The 9,506-nt window shown below is 48.3% G+C and overlaps 1 pseudogene; it reads left to right on the plus strand.

The window, feature by feature from the left end:
* Positions 1–1,118: 1,118 nt before the first annotated feature.
* On the plus strand, positions 1,119–7,293 carry LOC113198717 (cytochrome P450 2A13-like; annotated as a pseudogene).
* Positions 7,294–9,506: the final 2,213 nt, after the last annotated feature.

Here is a 9,506-nt window from a genome sequence, read left to right on the forward strand (position 1 = left end):
TCTTCTCATTACTACAGAATAATTTAATGAGTGAAGGACAGTAGCCACTCATCCTGTCTCTGCTGCCACCTGTGATACCCCAGGTTTCACCTCTGGAGTTCACCCAGTCTCTCTGGCTACAGTCCACTCTGCCTCCTAATACAGCCCCTGATAAAACTGAATCATCCCTAAAGGTCTCAGACTTCCCAAATACTCCATGTCCCCTGGCAAGGACATCAAAGCCCAGAAAGGGAACTTATGCAGAGGAAGAAATATATGCAGGCCACACATGTGCAGTGGATGGTCTATATTTCATGGCACCCATCCTGGCCTCACTTTGAGGTGATCATGATGACACTGGGCTCCAGGATCCTGCTGGGATTTTCATACAATTCTCTTCCCAGGAGTTCCACATCCAAAGCTCTGGGTCCTTCTCACATCAAGACCCTCAAATACATAATCTTGGAATCCCTGCTCCTGAGTCATTTAAATCTAAGTCCCTCCATGCTGAATGACCCCCTAATCCACAGCCACATATCCTGTCTCATTCCAATAAAATCTAGGTCTTGGGATTCCACCACAGATCCCACATCCATATTGATGAGTCTCCTTTTCTATCTAGGATTCCATACAACCTCAGGTCCTTGGGCATGCAGATGTTCACGGATTTGGAGTTAAGTTCTTGCCTCGTACAGCCACTCTCTGAGGTACCTCCACTTCAACTGCTATGAGTTCAGTCTGGAACCACAGTACCTATGACTCTGTCCAGAGATCCTTCTCTTCCTCCTCCTCCTCCTCCTCCTCCTCCTCCTCCTCCTCTTCCTATCCCCGTCCTCTCTCCCCCCTCCTCCTCCTCCTCCTCCTCCTCCTCCTCCTCCTCTTCCTATCCCCATCCTCTCTCCCCCCTCCTCCTCCTCCTCCTCCTCCTCCTCCTCCTCCTCCTCCTCCTCCTCCTCCTCCTCCTCCTCCTCTTCCCTGTCTATGGGTGTTGAAATCTTGGCAAGGTACATGTTCGAAGATGTGGTTGGGAGGTGAGGTGAACAATTATACAAACAAAACCAAAGTTCATCCGTCCAGCCCCAGGAATAAAGCCAAAGCACCCCAGCCATCAGCACCTCCTGATTCCCCCAACTGCCACCATGCTGGAATCAGAGTTACTTCTGGTGGCTTTGCTGGCCTTACAGAGTACAATGACGTTGAAGTCTGCCTGGCAGCAGAGGAATCTCTGGAGAAAGATGCCTCCAGAACTCACCCAACTGCCCTTCATCGGGAATTACCTGCAGCTGGACACAAACCAGATGTATGACAGCCTCATGAAGGTGCCACCAGCCAGGGAGATGGGGGAAAAGGGGTGGGCATGGGGGCTTCCCATTTTCACTTGGGCTCTGTGGCACAGGATTGACCATGATGAGTCAGAATCTTAGACCAGGGGACATTTAAGGTACAGATGCCAATCCTAGTCAAGAAAGACCAGACCTTGAGATTTCAGCCATCTGACTGTCAGAGCTTGGGAAAATGGATCCCTACCTCTGATATGAGGGAACCAGACCAATTCAGCTCGTGACTCTTCTAACCGTTGCCACCCACCCTCATTAGATGAGCAAGCACTACTGCCCCGTGTTCACCATCCACTTGGGGACTCACCAGGTCGTGGTATTGTGTGGATACAATGCAGTAAAGGAGGTGCTGGTGGATCAGGCTGAGGAGTTCAGTGGGCGAGGCCAGCAGGCCACCTTTGACCACCTCTTCAAAGGCTATGGTAAGGGGACAGCACATGGGGGAAACTTATGAGGTATGCATGGCGGCCTAAGATGTCCCTGCCACCCCTCACTTGCACTTTAAGCCTGTGGGAGTCCTTTGTCTGATCTCTCCACATCACTGTACATTGCTGCCCCTCCCTGTGCTGACCTCTGGGCTGTCTTAACCCTCTGTGTCCCAATATCTCCCTCCCTCTGTCTTCCTGTTCTTTTATTAGATGTTTCCTCTTTCCATAAATCCATCCATCTCTTAGCACCACATGAGACCTCATTTGAATTCTACTCCTCAAACATAAAATGATCTTTTTATGTATTTTTCATCTTGAGCTTCTTGGTTTCACCATGAGTCTTTCTTCCTCTTCCTCCCGTTCTTTATCCTTTGTAAGAATCTTAGACAATGTCTGTCTGAAAGACTCCAAGCTATAGATTTCCTCTCACCTGATGCTCTCCCTGCTCTCTCCCTACTTTCCTCTATCCTCAAAGTCAGTCTAGAACACATGTCACTATTTGTATCCACCTCCAGGTCTCCCTGATCTCATCTCCCCATTTCTCTGCCCTCTCTGATTTCCAACCTCCCTCCTTCCCTTCATTAGTGCTTCTCTGTATCTCTGTACAGACGCCTGTCTGGCCCCTCCGAGTTCTCTCCTGTCTGACTTCAAGCTGCTCTCCTCTCCTGGATGTGTCTGACACAGACTCGAAGTTGGGAAGTCTTATATGTTCTCACTTTCGCTTTGCATCCATCTTTGTCCCACTGCCTTCTCAGGAGCTTCTCCGGGTTGGGCTGTGGCCTGCCCCAGCCTCTCTCTGACCTCTGTCCTACCCTGTGCTCACTTTCCCAGGTGTGGCATTCAGCAACTGGGAGCCTGCCAAGCCACTCAGGTGCTTCTGCATTGCCATGTTGCAGGACTTTGGTGTGAACAGGCCCAGAATTGAGGAGTGCATTCAGGAGAAGGCAGGCTTCCTCATCAAAGCCCTGAAGGACACACATGGTGAGAGGGGAATGCCAAAGGGCTCAGGAAGGAAAAGGAGAAGACAAGAGGCTAAGGATCTTGTTGTTGTGCTGCTGAACTGGGGCAAAGTTGGGCAAAGGCGCCTGTGCTCCCAACTCTGATGCCCGGAGTTTGGTGCATCACTGAAGTACCCTGCCTGAATTATCAGATGGGCATTGCACAATCCCACGCTCTCCTCTACCCCACCCCACATCACAGTCACCTTCATTGACCCTACATTCTACCTGAACAAAACAGCTGCCAACATCATTAGCTCTGTTATCTTTGGGAACCACTTCAAATATGAAAACAAAGAATTCCTGTCAATCCTGCAGAAGATGAGGTGAATCTCAGATTTTGCAGTCTCCTCCAAGGGACAGGTGACCTATTCCAGTTTTGCCCTACAAAAACCTTACCAATGCCTTGTAACTGCACCCCCACGTGGTGACCAGTACCCCAGAATCAGACACTCTCCCAAAAAGCTTCCCTCAAAACCAGCTACCACTACTGGACAACTGAACACTTGCACCAGAACTCAGGACAAGTGTCTACTTCCCAGTCTCCAAGGACACCTGAATATATCAAAAGATACACCCAAAACACAGATTGCACCAAGATAAATGCCCTCCACTCAGCTCTCTCCTGGCCCGGTGTTCCCACACCAACCTATCTTAATCTCTAATGGATGCTACTCTCCTAGTCTTTCTGAACCTCTTTAACCTGAACAAGGGACCACCTCAGGCTCCTCCTAAACACATGAACACCTGGTGCTGCAAGATGCAGGACAACAAAATCATCTGACCTCTACACACCTGTCCCAGTCAAACTTACCAGAACATGTAGGCACGTGCTCCCCATTCAACCCCTCAAATACATGAACAGCCGCACAGACACTCCAACCAGGATAAGCAAATAAATAAACATGTGGACATGTTGCTCCCCAAACACCCAATAAGTGTGCTCCAACACAGCGCGCTCACATACCTTAAGGAGGTGCACCTTAGGGAGCCCCCTTGAACACGGAAACACCTGAACATGTGTGCCCCCACAGTAACACCTTTGATAGGTTCAGCCCCATATAAAGGGCCCAACACACGGTGTCCCAAACAAATTGAATATCTGAATACCTGCATGGGCACCCAAATACATCCTACCTGAATTCTTGGAACCTCACCCTTAAACCCTCATAGAAAATTACCTAAATGTGCCCATCTGGTCCCACCTAAATACAGAAACCCATGAGCAGGGGCCTCGATCCCAGTGCATTCCCTGTCCTCACATAGGTCCCACTCCCACTGGACCCCACCTGTGGACAGTTGTCATTCCTTTGCATCCCCTCTTCCCCCCTCCAGCTCTTTGACATGTTCTACTCGGTGATGAAGCACCTGCCAGGACCTCAGCAACAGGTCTTTAAGAACACGCAGGGACTTGAGGACTTCGTAGCCAAGAAGGTGGAGCAGAACCAGTGCACTCTGGACCCCAACTCCCCACGGGAATTCATGGACTCCTTTCTCATCCACATGCAGGAAGTACAGCCAGCACCCAGGGTGGGGAGGTCCAAAGCCAGGCAGCTAGAAATCAGGATAAGAAGGGGAGCAGAAGCCCATGCAAACTGGCCCATCAGAAAAATCTTCCCAGTTCGCAGTGTGAATAAACATCCACATCCCATCTACCGAGCCCTTACAAGGCAGGACATAGGTGAACAAACCATAATAGCAACCACCTCTACAGCACTACTCCATTCAGGTACTACCATGTGTTTTACTGTATTTACCTACTTAGCACCCACAACAGCTCTTGAACAAGGTTTGATTATGACCCCAGTTTTACCAATGGGGAAAGTTCATCCCAGAGAATATAAGTGGTCACACAACAGGCAAGCAATGGACCTGGCCCAAACTGTGTCCCCCTAACCCTAAAGCTTCTAATTTTACCCATGTCCTAACTTTTCTTTCCCCAGTTATCAGATATCCTGGGAGACCAGGCTTTACTAAGGGATATTGGGGGAGGAGGGGCTATACCAAGTTCGTGTCTGTCTCCCGTCTGTGAAGTGAGGAGATGGGACTTTTTAGAATCTGAAGTGCAAAGGATCAAGGAAGTGGATTCCTCTACAGGAAGCTTCAAGGTGTTTCAGGGAGGAAATGGGATTCTGTCACTAGAATTCTTTGTCTCAGGAAATGTATCTCCCTCTCATTCACTCCAGGTGAGTATCTATAATTCTCTTTCTCACTCTCTCTCTATCCCTCTCTTTCTCTCAACACTCTACCATTGAAGAAGGGATAACTAATCTGATCATGAAAGCACAGAGAGTCAGCCAGTCAAGGAATAGAAGAGTGTGTCAGAGACAGCCAGCATCAGATGCTGGACAAAAGTCTAGAAATTGCAGAGTCCCTGGCAGATCCAGGTCCCTTCATCCCACCTTAGTTCTGGACCTAGGGGAGGTGAGTCCAAGGAAACACCCAGAACTTTCCCCAAGGAGGTGATAAACAGATTCTGACTTGAATCCCTTTCTCCCTGCAGGAAAAGAATAAGCCCCACACAGAGTTCCACATGGAGAATCTGGTGATGACCACGTTGAGCCTCTTCTTTTGGGGTGTGGAATCCACCAGCAGGGTCCTGTACTTCAGCTTCCTGGTGCTCACGAAGCACCCAGAGGTGAGGGTAAGGCTGGGTGAAAAATGAAGTGAGGTCATAGATCATCCAAACCCTTCTGATATGCTGCAGTAACCACCTCTCCCAGGTCCCTGGGCCCTCAGACATGTCCCACTGGGCAGATACAGGGGACATTAAGCCAGGTGGTATCTCACTACCTGTGACAATATTGGAATTATCTAAACTGATTTGTAAATGGCATCTTTACTAAGGTCACACAATGCCAAATGCACACCTCCCAGGGCCACCCCTTAAGACCCTGCCTTCTGATTCCCCTCTGATTCTGACATGAACAGATAACAAGGCTTTGGACAACAATATCTATGGCTGACATCTGTTTTGCACATTGTATTTGCATGTCATACATACGTGCATGTCGTGCATACGGTTTTACATATTTTAACTATCATCCCTTCTCTGAGGCCCGTGGATTCCTAAACACATTTCACCTTCTTTCCAAGCCAAGATCCATAAGGAGATTGACCAGGTGATTGGCAGCCCAGATTTGGGGATAGGACCAAGATGCCCTACACAGAGGCTGTGATTCACGAGATCCAAAGATCTGGTAACCTATGGGTGTAGCTCACAGGGTGACCAAGGACACCATATTTCGACACTTCCTCATTCCAAGGTTGCTGCTCTGTTCCCATCCCCCAGGAAACCTCCAAACTTCTACCTGGGAACCCAGAACACTGCCCCATTAGGAGCTTTCCAACTCCTCTCCCACTTTCTCAAGGAATTCCTCAATTACCACATCCCTCGGCCTTCCACCCAAACGCTCCTGCACCCCACGTCTCCTAAGGGTGGTCTACCCCGTGTTCTCAAAGTTCCTGTCTCAAGGTACATGAACCTCCACTTCCCCCAAACTCCTACCTTAAGAGACATGGGACACACAGGCTCGACCTTCCCTGAAGGTCCTGACTCAGAGACATCAACCTCATGTCCGCCAAAGCTCCTGCCACAGAACCCCAACTCCATCACCTCCACTTCCCTTCACCCCCACACTTTGATTCCCCTGCTCTCATCCCTAAACCCTCTGATAAAGTCCCCTTCCTCCCCCTGCCAAGGACACTGAAGTGTTCCCTATGCTGGGCTCCCTGCTCAATGACCCCAAGTTCTTCTCCACACCTGATGACTTCAACCCCCAGCACTTCCTGGATTACAAGCGACAGCTGAAGAAGACTGATGCTGACGTGCCCTTTTCCATGGGTAAGAGACGGGGGGGCTCACACCCGCGTAGGCTCCCTCATCCCATCTCCTCTCCCAGTGCAGCATAGCATCTTCCTCCATCTGGGAAGAAACTACCCTCTAGTCAGACAGTTGCACTCCCCAGAACTCCCCAGCACCAAGTTTCTGCACCAAGACCAGAGGGAAGGGATGACAGACCCCTTTCAGATTGGGAAAATCAAGGCTGAGAGTGAATCAGAGTACTATCTAAGAACACTCCACAAAATCCCCAGTCTCTTAGAAAGGAGATGACAGTACAGCAGCCATCTCTGAGAATGCATTTGTGTGGAAGGAGCACCTCCACCTCCCATTGCTACAGACCAGCAAGATCACCCCACTTCATGTATGAGGGAAACTGAGGCTCAGACAGCATTAGAGCCCTTTCTGAAGGCCTCCCGGGCCACAGCACTGCAGTCTTTCCACCCTGGCAGAAAGCAGGGATCTGGTACTGGGGTGAGGTTGCAGAGAGCTGGCTTTACCTCGGCCCCTCCCTCCTCTCCTCTTCAGGAAAGCCGAACTGCTTGGGAGAAGGCCTGGCTAGAATGGAGCTCTTTCTCTTCCTCACCACCATCTTGCAGAACTTCTGCTTCAAGTCCCCACAGTCGCCCCAGGACATAGACATCTCTCCAAAATCCCTGAGCCTTACAAGGACTCTACCAGACTGCACCATGAGCTTCCTGCCACGCTGAACCAGGGCTAGGCCAGGTCATGGTGGAGGGGATAGGATGAAGGTTAGGGGAGGAGCCATGGATGGGGCCAATGGGAGGGGCAGGCTAAGACAACTGGTGATCAGGAAGGGGAAAGAAGAGGACCAATGGGTGGTGAAAGAAGAGAACAGACTACTCCCCTCGCTAGAGATACATCCTTAAAAGCTGGGATGAGAGGAAGAGAAACCTTGCACTGTGCTAGGAACCACACCAATAATAATAACATCTATGATTCATTAAGCAAGAATTCTACGTCAGCTCTGTGCTAAAATCATTCCACAATATCCTTGTGAAGGCTCATAAACCATGCAGAGGGGACTATGCTCTTTCCCAGTTTACAAGTGACATAGCTGAGGCTGAGACAGCATCACTGCCTGAGGCCTCGCAGAATATAGTTCCCAGCAGGTACTTGAACACAGGTCTTATGCCTGAAGTCCTAGAGTGAACTTAAAGCCACTGTTCCCCAAATAAAAAGCCATAGGGAAGAGTAGTATATTGTCACACAACAGAAGAGCCCTGGCCAGGGGTTGATCTAGAACACCTGTAGGCAGCTCAGCTGTCTCCCACGCTTACCCACACTGCTACCTCCTGAGCACACCTTGCACATTAAACCCTTGTGCCCTCAGGGTAAGGCGCTCTTTCTTATTGTTTGTAAGGAACTAGAATCAGGCCTCTACACCATGCATTCAAGGAAGAAAAATGCTTTTAGATGTGGCCAGGATAACTTTGGATCCACACATACCCATGAGTACGTGTGTGTTCATGCACAGATGTGAGTGCAAATGTATGACTGCATAATTTCTTCAAGATATGCAGGAACACATATTCTACAATGGTTTCTGGAAATGGGGCTCTATCTGGTGGTCCTGGGCTCAGCTGCAAGATTCAACCCAGTGTTTCCGAATCTCCAGCCTGCTGTCAAAAGAGTCACTGCAAATCCCTTTAGAAGTGGACAGTTGCCCAGTGCACAATCTGAACAGCTGGGAACTCTATGTATGGTAAGTTAAACACAACCAACAAATGCCCTAACACACACACACACACACACACACACACACACACACAGAGACAAAGAACACTAAGCCTATTTTAACGACAATGAGACCAAGGAAAGGGAAATAAGTTCCCTCAACCCTACAACATTCATAACAAGCCATGATGGTCATGCCTGTCAATATCCACTGTCTATACTTTCCAACTTGGATTCCATCGATTTGCTGTTTTGTGATCAATGAGGTGGGGGAAAACATGAACCCCTATTGTCATGCCCTGTCGTCACACAGCATGCTGCCCAAGTGTCCATGTTCACATGGGCACCTTCTTCTGAGGAGGATTCCAGTCATCATACTGGATTACAGGCACGATCTATTTCAGAAAGACTGCATTTTTTCCATAGGCAATATGCTTCCTTTTGTTGTTCTAATAGTTATATGTGACAGTAGGACCATAGAAAGCATATCATCTGGATTTACATGATATACAGTTACACCAGTCATATAATCATATATGCATATAGGGTAATAATGTCAGATTCATTCTACTATCATTCCTTCCCCCACCCTCCCTTCACTCCCTTCTGTCTAAACCAAAGTACTTCTATTCTTCCCTAGCCACCCCCCGCCCATTGTGAATTAGCATCCACATATCAGAAAAACAATTCGGACTCTAGTTCTTTGGGATTGGCTTATTTCTCTTAGAATTATATTCTCTACCTCCATCTATTTATCAACAAATGCCATAAATTTTCTTCTTCATGGCTGAATAATATTCCATTGTGTGTATATATCACATTTCTTTATCCATTCATCTATTGAAGGGCACCTAGGTGGGTTTCATAGTTTAGCTACTGTGAACTGAGCTGCTAAGAACATTGATGTGGCTGCAACATATAGTATGCTGATTTTAAGACATTTGGGTATAAACCAGGGAGTGGGATAGTTGGGTCAAATGGTGGTTCCAATCCAAGTTTTCTGAGGAATCTCCATACTACCTTCCAGAGTAGTTGCACCAATTTGCAGTTCCACCATCAATGTATGAGTGTACCTTTTTCCCCACATCCTCACCAACACTTACTGTTGCTTGCATTCTTGATTGCCATTCTGATTGGAGTGAGATGAAACTCAGTGTAATTTTGATTTGCATTTCTCTAATCACTAGAGATACTGAACATTTTTTCATATATTTTTTGACCAATT

The sequence above is a fragment of the Urocitellus parryii genome, chromosome 15 (assembly GCF_045843805.1).
Source record: "Urocitellus parryii isolate mUroPar1 chromosome 15, mUroPar1.hap1, whole genome shotgun sequence".
In the NCBI taxonomy this organism is placed as follows: domain Eukaryota; kingdom Metazoa; phylum Chordata; class Mammalia; order Rodentia; family Sciuridae; genus Urocitellus; species Urocitellus parryii.